The sequence below is a fragment of the Schistocerca cancellata genome, chromosome 3 (genome assembly GCF_023864275.1).
Source record: "Schistocerca cancellata isolate TAMUIC-IGC-003103 chromosome 3, iqSchCanc2.1, whole genome shotgun sequence".
Classification (NCBI taxonomy): Eukaryota; Metazoa; Arthropoda; class Insecta; order Orthoptera; family Acrididae; genus Schistocerca; species Schistocerca cancellata.
This window is the reverse complement of record NC_064628.1, coordinates 875,704,113-875,720,523: the sequence shown is the minus strand read 5'-3', so window position 1 is coordinate 875,720,523 and position 16,411 is coordinate 875,704,113.

Here is a 16,411-nt window from a genome sequence, read left to right as displayed (position 1 = left end):
ATTAGTCCAAATTAAAATATAGCCCTGAAAATAGGGTTTGTCATGTAAATAAAAATTAGTACATGGAAGTCGCTTGTGAGCTCTGCAACATCCATGTACTAATTTTTATTTAAATGACAAACCCTATTTTCAGGGCTATATTTTAATTTGGACTAATGGATCTATGCAGATATTTATAAAAACGACGATGATACATCATTCCATATTAATATAAAATTGCCGCCTTCTGAAGAAGACAGATTTAAATCTGTCGAAACCTAGGTAAAGATTTCTTTATCCATTGCAACTGGTCGGCTGTTTCTAGTCTTATTACGTGGAACCGTTGCTGTTGCGCAGCTATGTTTAAAATACCTAAGAATTTATTTTATTTACTAGCGATTCATCAAGAACACATTTAATCACACTATGTAAGCATGGAAGTAGTTGCCAGGGAATAACTGATGAAATCATAACCAAATACCTTTTAACAAATGGGAATTTTATTCAGTTTAATAGTGCCTAAAAGTACTTTTTAAAAGAAAGAAATTTAAATTTATAATCAGAAAGCACCCTCTAAATATCAAAGTTACAATTTATTCAGAGGCAGAAAGAAACAAGTTTTGACTGTATGAGCTTTCGGGCAGAGAACCTTGCTGCTCCCTTTTGACACGGCCGTAGTTACGACCGCTCACAACAGCCTCTGAAAGACTACACTGGTGCAAATCTGCAACACACCAGAAAACTTTAAACTAACAATTTTAACAATTTACACAAGCACACAAACTATGCACCCCCAGTAGGAGGGATGGAAATGGTACAAAATACTAACAATTAAAATATTAACCTAGCCACCGATGGTGCAACTCGATTTTAACCTCTAAGAAAAGTCTTACGGTAAAAGGATGGCAACTTTATACACTAAATTGATCATTTAAATAAAAGCCCATGAAATGCAATCTTATATAAAATTCTACAAGGTTGTCCAAACAATAGTTAAGATGCTCTACAGTACACAGATACCGCCTCTCAAGATCATAGGCAATAATATCAAAGTTTCCAAAGATCAAAATATATTTCAGGTATTAGGCCGTTACACTCCAAGCAGTAAATTCGTTAACACACCAAATCCGACAAACATGACAGAGGCAGCTACTAACGTAGGGTAGATTGATAGGGAGATTACCGAACAATGAACCGCAGGTTGCTCTAACCCGCCCCTACTCCACAAGTGAAAAACGGACCATCCCGCGGATGGGCGAACGGAGAAGAATGTTGGGACGACCCCAAAGCAAAACGGATGGTGACCTCACCAAGAAAACAAGTAGAATTTAACAAGAGTAAATCAAACAATGTATCACCAATCACTTAACTTCTAATAAACTGCTATTTCTGGAGAAGACCTGGCGCAGCACCTCCAAATCGCTCTCCCGAACCGTCCGCTGCCAACCGCTTCAACGGACGCAGAAAGGCGCGCCGATCTCCCGTCTCACGGCGTCGCAGCTCGCACCGGCCAGACTGATGTCGTGGGTTGACTCCTGTTGCTCTCGTGTCGGCCTCGAAGCCACTACCCCTCGCTATACGCCGCGGCCCACTGGACTGACGTGACGACCTCACATGCGCCGACGGTCAAGACGGACAAGTTATCTTGCGTCTCACTGCGCAACCCACCAACCGATCGATCCAACCACCAATGACCATTGCCTGAACAAACTCGAGCAGACTGGTGGCCTAACGTGCAGATTCAGATGCACGAACCAAGCACCGACCGGGCGACCACTCACAGAGTTCTCTTACTGGCGGAGTGGAAAGACTTTCATTTTTCCGCCTGTAAAGGTTGATCCGAACGACAGACATACTAGCACTCCGAACGACAGACAGACATTAATTGCCTAACAAATGCGGACGAGAGACAGACTAGCAAGCTGGGGACGAGAGACTGACCCAGACTGACCGACTGGCGAGCTCAGAACGCCCCTTAAATGCACGTGAACAGGCAACCTTTCCCCTTTCCCACCAGAGGGAGACACCGAAGCTGCGATTGACAACGCCAGAAACGGAGGGCGACTGCTTCACACTACGCGCTGCGGTGCGCTCTTCAATACAGCAGTTTTTACCACGGCTCAACCTTAAGCTACATCTACATCTACATTTATATTCCGCAAGCCACCCAACGGTGTGTGGCGGAGGGCACTTTACGTGCCACTGTCATTACCTCCCTTTCTGTTCCAGTCGCGTATGGTTCTACGCACTGACACCATTACAGTCTGATTCTTCCTTGTTTACGTTGTGTACTGAGTGTTTAAGATGCCTCCGATAATCGTGAGTCCCGCCGACTGTGGTGTACGGGCTGTTATAAAATTTCTTAGTGCTAAAGGCCTAAAAGCGATCGCTATTCATCGTGAGATCTGTGCAGTTTACGGAGAAAACATTATGAGCGATGGAATGGTAAGAAAGTGGGTGAGTGCAATTAAAGATGGCCGCACAAATGTGCATGATGAACAACGGAGAGGGCGCCTTCAGTCGTTAATGAAAGTTTGGTGCAAGAAGTGGACAACAAGGTGAGAGAAAACAGACGCTTTAAGATTTCTTCCTTGCGGGATGACTTTCCTAATGTTTCTCGTAGTGTTTTGTATGGCATTGTGACCGAGCACGTGAATTACCGAAAATTGTGCGCACGTTGGGTACCGAAAATATTGACGGATGTGCACAAAACCAAACGTTTAGACAGTGCACTGACTTTCCTTGAGCGGTACCACAACGACGGTGATGATTTCTGAAGCCAAATCGTTACGGGCGAAAAAACATGGGTGGCCTACGTTACACCAGAATCAAAGCAACAGTCCATGGAAGTTGAGCAAGGGAATCGTTTTGCTGCAAGACAATGCCCGTCCGCATGTGGCGAATCAGACCAAAGATCTCATCACAAATTTTCGATGGGAAACTCTAGATCATTCTCCGTACAGCACCGATCTTGCGCCCAGTGACTACCATCTGTTCGTGCATTTGAAGAAACACCTGGGCGGTCAGTGTCTTCAAGACGATGACGAAGTCAAAACAGTGGTGATGCAGTGGTTAACAAGTCAGGCGGCAGATTTCTATGAGGAGATATTCAAAAACTGGTACAACGTTATGACAAGTGCCTCAATATTGACGGTAATTATGTACAAAAGTAGATTAAGGTACAGGCTTTCATGTAAAAATAAAATAATTGAGATATCTTAGCACATTTTAAATTTCAGAACGGTACTTACTTAAAAAACACGCCTCGTAACATCTTGCCGCTCTATGACAGTATAATATACACTGAAGTGACAAAAAACTGGTATAGGCATGCGTATTCCAATACAAAGGTGTGTAAACAGGCAGAATACGGCGCTTCGGTCGGCAACGCCTACACAAGATAACACGTATCTGACGCAGTTGTTGGATCGGTTACTGCTGCTCCAATGGAAAGTTATCAACATTTAAGTGAGTCTGAACGGGGTTTATAGAGGGCGCGCGAGCGATGGGACATATCATCTCCAAGGTACTGACAAAAAGATTTTCCCGTACGGGACCAACGACGACTGAAGATAATCGTTTAACGTGACAGAAGCGCAACCCTTCCACAAATTGCTTCAGATTTCAATGCTGGGCCATCAAAAAGTATCACCGTGCTAACCATTCAACGAAACATCATCGATATGGGCTTTCGGAGCCGAAGGTCCACTAGTGTACCTTTGATGACTGCAAGACACAAAGCTTTACGCCTCATCTGGGCCCGTCAGAATCGACATTGATGACTGGAAACATGTTGCCTGGTCGGACGAGTCTCGTTTGAAATTGTATCGAGTGGATGGACGTGTATGGGTCTGGAGACAACCTCATAAATCCATGGATCCTGCATGTCAGCAAGGGACTGTTCGAGGAGGTGGAGGCTCTGTAATGGTGTGGGACGTGTGCAGACCCCTGATACGTCTATCTACGACTCCGACAAGTGACACGAACGTAACCATTCTGTCTGAACACCTGCATCTATTCATGTCCACTGTGCATTCCGACGGACTTGGGCAATTTCAGCAGGACAATGTGACACCCCATATGCCCAGAATTGCTACAGAGTGACTCCAGGAACACTCTTCTGAGCTTAAATACTTCCTCTGACCTCCAAACTTCTCAGAAATGAACATTGTTGAGCATATTTGGGATGCAATGCAACGTTATGTTCAGAGGAGATCTCCACCCCCTCGTATTCTTACGGATTTATGCACAGCTCTGCAGAATTCATGGTGTCAGTTCCCTATAGCACTAGGTCGACATCAGTCGAGTCTGTGCCACACCGTTTTGAGGCACTTCTGCGTGCTCACGGGGGCACTACACGATATTAGGCTGGTGTACCAGTTTCTTTGGCTGTTCATTGTACTAACTTTAGGGAGATGTAATATATAAGCGCAAGGTGTTTAAAAAATGCGTCATATTTTCCTTGAGAAGGTTGTGTTGGTCAAAATCAGAAGAAAAGTTGCTATAGCGATATGTCTAGAAATCAATGCCTGGTGAGGTATAGGCTGTTGAAGATGGCACAGTGAATTACCACAGTACGCTGTAAGGACAGTTGCAAATCTTCGAGAAGTCATGGAGGCGAAGCATGAGGATCACTGCAGTGTCAGGCGGTCAAAATTAGTTGTTAGGGTATTGCAGGGTAGATTGTGCTGAGATATAATTGATGAAAAAAAATTCGATACGTTGCGTTTCCGAGTTGAGGTGAAGTTCTCATTCAAAACGGTCGAAAATTTAATTTTATATTGCATTTTTTGAAAGACTTTTTTTAATCCGTGCGCAAAAGAAGTTCCTGTAGACCATTGTTCCAAGCAGTGTCACGGCCGCCGTGGGAAGCTCTCAGCCGGAGACGTTCCGGCTCAGGTAGAAAACCTGTCGTGCTGTGAGGCATGTCGACGAAATGATTTATACTGCAGTATGCATGCAAACATATTCGCCGAAAAAGCTGACGAAAAACGTGTGCAGGCTGTCGAACGCAGCATATCCAGCTCAGCGACATCGGCTTTCTTCGCCAAGAAAGACGAGCGAATCGCTCTCCAGGAACACTTCGAGTTAGAGGAAGAGCCGACATACGGTCCTGGAACTGCAGACTAAATAACGAAAACACTTTTTGGTCAAATTTTGGTCATAATTAGTCGAAACACAATTTTTGGTCCGCCATATTGGATTAGCTATTTATAATTCTGAAAGTATAACTAGAGATTTCAGTTCAGCAACATCAAAAATACGTAAGAACATGTAGTCATCATCATCATCATCATCAGCCAATTCAATCATTAGATGATGTGGCCTCTTCGAGACGTGGATTCAGGTAGGTTTTCAGAAGTCTTCTCCAAGTGGGACGGTCTTGGGCAGTTCTCTGCCAGGTGTTACCAGCGATCTTCTTGATGTCTTTGTCCCATCTGTCTGGTGGTCTTCCTCTAGGCCTCCGGTGCTCTCTCGGACTCCACTCCAGTACTAGCTTCGTCCACCTGTTGTCTTTTCTTCTTGCGACGTGGCCAGCCCACTGCCATTTCAAGGAACCTACTGTCTCTAAGATGTCATTAACCTTCGTCACAGACCGGATGTCATCTGCCCTTTTCCTGTCCTTTCTTGTATAGCCCAGCATTGATCTCTCCATGGCTCTCTGTGCTGTCCTAAGTTTCCCTTTTGTAAATGAGTTCAGTGTCCATGTCTCGCATCCGTACGTCATCACAGGAAGAATGCATTGATCATACTGCTTTCTTCAGATTTACTGGCATTTTTGATCTGAATACTTTTGAATTCTTCCCAAATGCTTGCCAACCAAGCTTGATGCGTCGATAGATTTCTGCTCTTATGTCTCCCTTCATATTTATAATCTGGCCAAGGTAGACATATTTACTGACCTCTTCTAGTAGACTGTCCTTGACTTTCACATCTCCAGCTGGGGCCCATTTGTTGGATATTACTTTTGTTTTGGAAAGGTTCATGTTCAAGCCAACCAGCCGACATTCCGATGCAAGATCTGTAACTAAGTTTTGGAGCTCTGCGAAGTCTTTGGCTAGTAAGGCTATATCATCAGCAAATCTCAAGTTGGTAAGCCTTCTTCCATTAATTCTAATTCCCTTACCTTCCCAGCTCAGCTTTGACATAGCCATTTCCAATACAGCAGAGAACAGTTTTGGGGAGATGGGATCGCCTTGCTTGACACCCCTCATGATGCGGAATTCTTGAGTTGGTTCGCCGATGTTAACATAAGCTGAAGAATTCTCGTAGATTTTCCTGAGTACTTCAATGTATGCTGCATGTAGTATTTATACAAATTTATACAAATTAAACTAATAATACCTATAAAAGTTTTCCCCAACTTTAAACAGACTTTTCTCGAGAAAGATTTTTCAACACTGCGTGCAGCATAAAATAAAAACGGTTCAACCTTTTAACTTTTATATTTGCCCACTCGAAAAACATACACTTTTATTGGGAGCTTATACCTATAATATATGAAATTTGTTAGTATTAATAATTTTGAAAAGCCTTAAAGAGTGAAAAATAATCGAACTCAAGAGTTCGAGTTAGCACCATATCGCTGTTAGCACCATAGGTTGTTTCATTGCGATTAGGCATAAGCTCCCATTAATTTAATGAAGTATCGACTGATGTCATCCATTTTCGATTTCAGATAACTCCAGCATGTATATTCCCGTACAGGTAAGACATTTTTCTTGAATGCTGTTTGCCCGGCGTCGCGGATAAATACTATATTGCAATGCATGTGTTATTCTGAATTACGATGCAGAGTTTCTCTGGACATGCAAGCGTGACCAAAGGAACGGGCACTACGGCGACTACAATAGTTTTGAAATACATTGAATGTGTTCGCAATTGCGAACATGGATGCCATCAGCTGTATAATGGAACGACTGCAATGAAAATTTGAAAGTTTTTAGTTTTATTTTCTCTATTATTTAATGAGCGTTTTATTAATGTGATTGCGTATTATTATTAATTGACTTTTATATATGGTTTGGTTTAGCGACTCCTTTTTAATGTTTGCTCCTTTTATTTGAGTCTTTTTAATTATGTTTGCGGTAGTTATGAAGTCTATATTGCTTACTGTTCTCCGTAAGTTAAAGAATACGGTAATACCATAAGCGTTTCGCAGCCGCAAATCTCGTTTAGTCACCTTGCTGGAACTTCTCCACCTGAAATAGCTAAAGATAATTTATCGCTCTACGGAAATCGATCGGTTCAGCCAAGTGCTATACTGTGTCATGTGTATGGAATGTGGCGTCCAACTTTATTTCGTGAAATTATTTAGGTCTTCGGACAAATATTCTCCACGAATCCCAAAACCGTGTAAAACTGCAGGTTCGCACCATCAAACCAACCAACACTTCCGAACGACTTGTGTCTTTATAATCGCTGAATATTTCTTTTGAAATGATTACAGGTTATGAACTCTACACACCTAATACTCCTTTTTCTTCAATACCATAAAACACAGATTACTGCTTTAATGGCCGCTTCCAACAACAATCTCCTCTCAGGGTAGCATTCATCTCATGCTAGATGAGGAGACCCCTACGTCATAGTGACGTAACGCTACGTCATCGTGACGTAAATAACCTACATCGAGTACATGAGAACGTATATCGATCTTCGCAGTTGTACCACAGAGGTTGCAGCGATAACGTGAAAGCTAAATGTACAATCGAAGTGAAAGCAGTTGTGTGTTATGCTCATCCCACTTGAATTACTCATTAAGCTGTAATCCCAACAATTTCATGTGTGTTTGTTGAACGAAATGAATCTCTGAACGAAAGAACCATAACAATAACGAAAGTAAAAAATAGCGTCTAGTCATTTTTAAAAAAATCTGATTAATTGTGCATAAATCATGTGGATAGAAACGTGAAATAGAGGGAAATTAAAGTGTTTCGTATTTTTATAAAAGCCAATGGATTGTACATAATTCTGGGTGAAAGCGTTAAACTGAGAAACTGATGTGGTTCCAAAGATAATTTCGAATGTTGCTGGAATTTTAATTTTGCCTTCATCCTGTAGATCAACTCAGCAACTTTTGCTCTTCAGAAATGAATTATTGCTGATGATTATAACGTACTATATACTGTGAAAAAACAATCACATTCAAGTCACATTTACCAGCATTTTAAGCAACTGAAAGCAGTGAGTGCTGTTGCCATTTTCAGCTACTTTTTGTATGACTTTTAGGCAATATGGAAAAAGCTATAGTAATCATGCCAAACACCCCTAAAATTTATACCATGTCTATTGAGAGAATAAAGAAACACAGTATTCCACCATCGCATATGAAACATCACGTAGTGTTGCTAAAAACAGAGGGCTGTTAGGTTATTTTGTCAAGTAGCTCATCCATTGTGACTGTCAGTGTTCACAATCATTTGGAAACTACTAGGGAACTTATTCTTTTACAGTTGATACTGCTTAAATATTAAAATGTGAGTAACAATTGTAGACGAAATATCATTGTTTTTGACAGTACACAGCGTATAAAGAAAAATAATGTGTGTTTTAAACAGGTCAGTACATTATAATCATCAACAATAATTTATTTCTGAATACTAAAATTTTCTGAGTTGATCTACAACAAGAAGGCAAAATTAAAATTTCAGCAACATTCAGAATTATCTTTGGAACGGCATTAATTTCTCGGTTTAACGTTTCTGCCCAGAAGAACTATGTACAATCCATAGGCTTTTATTAAAATACGAAACACCTTAATTGCTCCCTAAATATGTTTCTATACACATGATTTATGCACAATTAATTGGATTTTTTAATGACTACTGGCTTTTTTTTTTTACTTTCGTTGTGGTTATAGTTCCTTCGTTCATTTAGTCAATGCGTTATGTCCATGAAACAGAGTGTAACATCCCACATTCTTAGGATTAGAGCTTAATAGTTAATTATTTCACTTTTTGTCGACACATTCACGCACGATTCATGGGATTTTTTAAAAATGACTACAAGCTTTTTTAGACTTTCGATATGTTTATGAAATACCCAATAACATCCCACATTCTTTGGATTACAGCTTAGTAATTAATTATTTCACGGTTCTGTCCACATGATTTATGGACGATTCATGATTTTAAAAAATGACTACAAATATTTCTTTTTTTTACTTTCGTTATTGTTCCGTCGTTCAGACATTCATTATAGTCAAGAAACACACAATAACATCCAAAACTGTTGGGATTCCAGCTTAATAACTAATTCAGCCGAGATACCACACAACTGCTGTTACTTCGTTTGTACACATGTATTTACATTTAGCTTCCACGTTATCGTCCAACCTCTGTGATACAACTTCAAAGATCGATATACGTACTCATGTAGTCGATTTAGGTTTATTTACGTCACAATGACGCAGCGTTACGTCACTATGATGTAGGGTTCTCCTCTCCTAGCGTGAGATGAATGCTACCCCCTTCTCTCAATCCGACGTAGAACATCTCTCTCCCAATGTCCAACATGGAACAATAAACTCTTTGTCGTAGCTTAATACAGTCTCTATATCTTTGTCATTGAGTTCGCACGGAGATGCTTAAATTCCACAGAGTATTTATCTCTCGCACAGGTATTTTACATTTAACGTCGTATTAATTGTCCGTTGCACATTAGTTACGTGTTTTTGCATCACGAAACGTTTCAAAATTTATGCTGGACCGGGACTCGAACCCGGACGAGTACAGGTTGTAGACACACGGTTGGCAACATAGGGAAGTGTGCCTCTAGCCGTGAGCCGTGCACGACCGTCCGCGATAAGCGGGGAATGCGGGTTCGAGACCCGCTCCGGTACAAATTTGCAATGTTGTCATTCCGTTCTACAGCTGATGGTTGTACATATTCGCAATTGCGAATACATTTAATGTATTTCATAACGGCTGCAGTTGCTGCAGTACCTGTTCCTTTGGACATCATGGATATCCAGAGGAACTTTGCATTGTAATTCGAGTAACACAGGCACTGCAATACAGTATTCAAAAGCACTGGTGTATGCCCAACCCGACGACAATGTGCAGACGTTGCAGTTGGTTGTGACCAACTCATGTGACGTAGGTAGGTGTATCTGAAATACTGTGTGGTTCACTCGATGTTCCAGGTAGTATCAAACATTTAGTGTGTGCTTAAATCGGGTGAGTTAGCTGGTCAATCAAGGTACGGCAGGGTGCCGGAGTGGTGATCAAACTAACAATGATACGTGCAGCTCTGAGAACAAGAGCTGTCGTTGTGGACTGACCCGACAGCCAATCCACTATGACTTGTAGCCGAATAGCACGCGTTAAGCTCACGCAGACTGGCGTGAGGTCTGGAACAGTTAAGGGACTTGATAGTAGCAAATAAAGTACGTAGTTGATGTAATACTTAACTTTAATCCATAATTGGTGTACATCGCTCTTGTTGATACATGATTTATAATCTCAATATAAACTGGTAATGGCGCCTTGCTAGGTCGTAGCAAATGACGTAGCTGAAGACTATGCTAACTATCGTCTCGGCAAATGAGAGCGTATTTGTCAGTGTAGCTTCGCTAGCAAAGTCGGCTGTACAACTGGGGCGAGTGCTAGGAAGTGTCTCTAGACCTGCCGTGTGGCGGCGCTCGGTCTGCAATCACTGACAGTGGCGACACGCGGGTCCGTCGTATACTAGCGGACCGCGGCCGATTTAAAGGCTACCACCTAGCAAGTGTGGTGTCTGGCGGTGACACCACAGTTGTCGTCTTGCAAAACAGCATAATCGTCATGAAGATGTAAGAGGAAGGTTGAAACTTGGTCACTGAGAATGTTAAAATAAACGCCATGGTTCATGCTCACTGTAACCTTAATAAGTGGACCCTTATGGTATGAATAACAACCCCAAAACGTTGCAGAAACACGTGCTGCCTGCACTACAGGGACGGCGGTTAAACACCCCGTTGGGCCGCCAGTGTAATCGACGCCCAGTATCTTTCGAAATGAAGCAAACCTGCGATTCGTCGATCCACACTACACGCTTCCAGTCTTCTACTCTCAAAGTTCTGTTGTTTCTTAAATATCTTCAACATTTCGCGGCCCTGTCGCCAACTGTATAAATATTAATTGTAATAATGAACAATAACAGTATCTATCGATTGTCCATGACGATGTCCACTATGGACGAACGATAGATACTGTTATTCTAAAGAAGGTTGGCTTATCCCGACTGAAACCTAGGTAAACTCTAGGTAAACGGTGCAACTGAGGCTGGTCGTTGTTAAAATTAAAATTCTGTTGTTTCGTCCAATGAAGACGTGTAGCAGCACTGGCCTTTTGCGACGTGCTCAACTCTAAGTGCAGTGCACTTCGTAATGTTTGCTCGGAAACTGATTGAGGTGGACGTGCATTCACTGCATCAGATCATGTCGGGCTTGCTGATGCAAAATTCCGGGTAGTTTGGCCGAATATTTTTCGGGAAATTAGAAAAACCTCCAAAAAAAATAATCGTTATCATCACGCATGTTTTCAGGTCAGAGACCTTCGGCGCTTCCGAAACCAGGCATCTTAAAGCTGATCGCACCATTTTCTACGTGGTCGTCCTTTTCTTTTTCTATGCATGGGTCCGTAGTCACATGTATTCCTTGATATCCGGCTCCCATTCATACGTAGCAGATGGTCAAGCAATTCCTTTCTACATTGTCGGACGTTTTTCGCTATCCCTAGTACGTGGAGCTCTTCCCTCATAGCACTGCCCCTCTCATGGTCTACGAGGGCAGTGAAATAAGTAATGCAACACATTTTTTTTCTCGGCCAATTTTGGTTGAAAAAACCGGAAATTTCTTGTGGAATATTTTCAAACATTCCCGCTTCGTCTCGTATAGTTTCATTGACTTCCGACAGGTGGCAGCGCTGTACGGAGCTGTTAAAATGGCGTCTGTAACGGATGTGCGTTGCAAACAACGGGCAGTGATCGAGTTTCTTTTGGCGGAAAACCAGGGCATCTCAGATATTCATAGGCGCTTGCAGAATGTCTACGGTGATCTGGCAGTGGACAAAAGCACGGTGAGTCGTTGGGCAAAGCGTGTGTCATCATCGCCGCAAGGTCAAGCAAGACTGTCTGATCTCCCGCGTGCGGGCCGGCCGTGCACAGCTGTGACTCCTGCAATGGCGGAGCGTGCGAACACACTCGTTCGAGATGATCGACGGATCACCATCAAACAACTCAGTGCTCAACTTGACATCTCTGTTGGTAGTGCTGTCACAATTGTTCACCAGTTGGGATATTCAAAGGTTTGTTCCCGCTGGGTCCTTCGTTGTCTAACCGAACACCATAAAGAGCAAAGGAGAACCATCTGTGCGGAATTGCTTGCTCGTCATGTGGCTGAGGGTGACAATTTCTTGTCAAAGATTGTTACAGGCGATGAAACATGGGTTCATCACTTCGAACCTGAAACAAAACGGCAATCAATGGAGTGGCGCCACACCCACTCCCCTACCAAGAAAAAGTTTAAAGCCGTACCCTCAGCCGGTAAAGTCATGGTTACAGTCTTCTGGGACGCTGAAGGGGTTATTCTGTTCGATGTCCTTCCCCATGGTCAAACGATCAACTCTGAAGTGTATTGTGCTACTCTTCAGAAATTGAAGAAACGACTTCAGCGTGTTCGTAGGCACAAAAATCTGAACGAACTTCTCCTTCTTCATGACAACGCAAGACCTGACACAAGTCTTCGCACCCGAGAGGAGCTCACAAAACTTCAGTGGACTGTTCTTCCTCATGCACCCTACAGCCCCGATCTCGCACCGTCGGATTTCCATATGTTTGGCCCAAAGAAGGACGCAATCCGTGGGAGGCACTAGCGGATGATGAAGAAGTTATTGATGCAGTACGACGTTGGCTCCGACATCGACCAGTGGAATGGTACCGTGCAGGCATACAGGCCCTCATTTCAAGGTGGCGTAAGGCCGTAGCATTGAATGGAGATTACGTTGAAAAATAGTGTTGTGTAGCTAAAAGATTGGGGAATAACCTGGTGTATTTCAATGCTGAATAAAACAACCCCTGTTTCAGGAAAAAATGCGTTGCATTATTTATTGAACTGCCCTCGTAATTTATATCCTGCCAAAGGCATTAGAAGTCTCATTTCTGCCGCTTCAGTTCTATTTGTTTCGTTGTTAAAGTTCATACTTCAGGTGCGTGGAACAGTAAAGGTAGAGTCATAGTGTTACAGAATCTGATTACTATCTCTTTATGTCTTTCATTGTTTTGTTCGGGAATGACCTTTTAATCGTACCTAACTACCTTTGTAGCTTCTTTTCAGCACCATTATCAATCATAAGCATAAGAATACCGCAGACCAGGTACCTGAATATATGGACTTGTTCCGGTGAGGAACACGACTAAATTATATTTAAGGTTGAATAATAAGTACGCTGTTTTTGCTCTACAGGTCTTTGTTTATTTCAAACTACTTTTCGGCTTATTGGGCCACCTTCAGAAAACGACTGAACTGCGTTTCCCTAAGTTGAGAGAATAAGCAGAAAACTATTTTGAAATAAACAAAAATGAGCTGAACAGAAACAATGTACTTGTTACTCACCATTAAATATGGAATTGGTTTATCAACTGGTAACGAAAGAATCCGTAAATAAAGTTGAATTTCATTGTTTTCCCATTGTGTATAAGGATCATACAGTTCGTTGTAGATTGTCTTCCGTTTCCGTACATCTCGGTTGATAGGAATTTTCCGTTGCTATTTATTGTTGGTTCCTTTTGTGAGTCTTTCCATTCCTGTACTAATGGCTGAGCTTCCGCGTATCTTGATGTTGTTGTCTGCATACAAACTCTGAATTGACCGTTTTAAATGCTACGAAATGGCGTACTGTTCTAAAATTTCCCGTGACTTAGATACCACCAGCTGCACACCGCAGCTGCAGCAAAGACGCTCCTGCAGCTTTTCCGATTGGAAGTATTTGATCACCGACCACGCAGCCCAGATTTGGCTCCCTCTGATTTCCGTCCTGTTGCTCACACGAACCGCTGGCTATGACATCATTTTGGTACAGACAAAGAGTTCCCGACCAGCGTTGAGAATTGGACTGGAAGAGGTGTACTGAACTGTGAAAAAAGAAGCAATACAGAAATCCAAGATCAAGAGCGAAATGCAAGAACCACAGCGTCGTGATTACGTGGTCACGGTTTTGGACTACAAGGCGGGAGATCCGTGTTCAAACCTCCCTCGTGCCCAGTTCTTGTTTTCTTTTCCCACTAAATGATGAACCTTCTGTCTAGTCATTTACATGTCTGTTCTCCATCTGTACTTCTGGGAATTATCGACCATATAATGGTTATATACTGAGTCATGTGGTAAGAATATACTGAAGCGTCAGAGAAACTGATACAGGCATGCGTTGCGTATTCAAATACAGAGATATGTGAACAACAGAATACGGCGCTGCGGTCGGCTACGGCTATATAAGACAAGTGTCTGGCGCAGTTGTGGGATCGGTTACTGCTGTTACAATGACAGGTTGTCAAGACTTAAATGAAACTGAACGGGTGTTTTAGTCTGCGCACGAGTGATGGGAGACAGCATTCCGACATAGTGATGGAGTGGGGGTTTTCCCATACGACTACTTCACGAGTGTACCGTGAATATCAAGAATCCGGTAAAACATCAACTCCCCGACATCGCTGCGGCCGGAAAAAGATCCTGCAAGAACGGGACCAACGACGAGTGAAAAGAATCGTTCAACGTAACAGACGTGCAGTCCATGCGCAAATTGCTACAGATTTTAATACTGCGCCATCAACAAGTGTCAACGTGCGAACAACCAAACATTAGTACCTCCCGCCGCGGAAGTCGAACACGCGCCAGAACAAATGGACGTGGCCAGCCCATAGAGGGCTCCGCGTCCGCGGCGGCTCTTCCGCGCAGCGGCTCTCGCGCAGCGAGGGCGCCACCGCTACACCACGTGCAGACCGCGGCCAATAGCCGCTCCCTCCGGTCTCGTATATAGGGACCCGCTCTACCCTACTCCAGGCTGATGACACCGCCTTCCTGGCTCTCTATCCTACCCTTCAACGGTCTCAACGTACCCTCCAAACCCACCTTAACCAGTTCACCACTTGGTGTAACCAGTGGTTCCTCCGTCTCAACCCCTCCAAAACCCAGGCAATCATCATAGGCCGCAGCACTCGCTCCTTTCGCCTCCATGATTTCTACCTCACCCTTTATGGTCGTCCCATCCAGCTCACCCCCACCCTGAAATACCTTGGCCTCACCCTTGACCGACACCTCACCTGGACCCCTCATCTCCAGACCGTCCAGCAGAAAGCCCATTCCCGCCTCCACCTTCTGAAACTCCTGTCTGGCCGGACATGGGGATTGCATCCTTCTACCATCCTCCACACCTACAAATCCCTCATCCGTCCTATCCTCTGTTATGCCAGCGTTGCCTGGATCTCTGCTCCCACCCGCTTTTACAAGGCCCTCCAAATCCTTGAACGCCATGCGCTCCGCCTTGCCTTCCGTATCCGCCTTCCTTCCCCCACTCGGCTCCTGTATGAACTCATCCCCTTCCCCCACCTCCTCCTGTTCCTCCAACATCTCCGCATCCTCTACGTTGTCCGCAGGCTTGATCCCCCCCACCCTCTGGTTTCCTCCTTCCTCTCCACCCCACGCCCGTTGCCGCGCCTCTATCGCTGTATTCCTCGCTCTCTCCACCTCCACACCATCTCCTTCATCATGGCAATTTCCAACGCCTCCCCCTCCCGGATGACGAACTTCGTCGTGACGTCTACCCTTCCTTCCAACTATAACCTGGCCTTGTTCCACCCCCCCCCCCTCCCCAGGGCCCCCTTTTTTCCCCTTCTTCTCCCAAAGCGGATTTTCCTCCTTCTTCCCCCCTCCCCTGAGACCCTGCACCCCATACTTGCCTCTTTCCTTCTCACATCCCTCCCTACCTGGCCCTCTTCAGCGCACCCCCCGCTCATCTCCCCCATCTCTTCCCCTCCCTCCCTTCTTCCAGTCTCCATCATCTCCTTGCGCCTGGCAGATCCTCTGTTTCGATCATCGTCAGTGTGCCACATCAGTGTTGTGTTTAGTGCTGTTTCTCCTGTGCGTCAAGAGGTGTGATTTTAATTGTGTACTGCCTTGAGATTCGCCGTCAGTGTTTGTTATGTGCTACGCCATCCGTCGATACCTTTTATGCTCCAGTCATACTGTGCCTTGTGCTCTTTTAGTTGTCGCAGTGTGTGGCTTTTTGTGTGTGCTACTTTTAAACAGTTTTCGCAGTTTTTTATCTCCATTTTACGGTCACCCCGTTTTTTGTCTATTGCCTTCCATGATGTTCCCCCTTTTTTTATATCTATGTTCGCCATATTCTCTCCTTTGTTATTTTTCAGTGTCTTCTCTTGTTTGTTCTATGTCTTT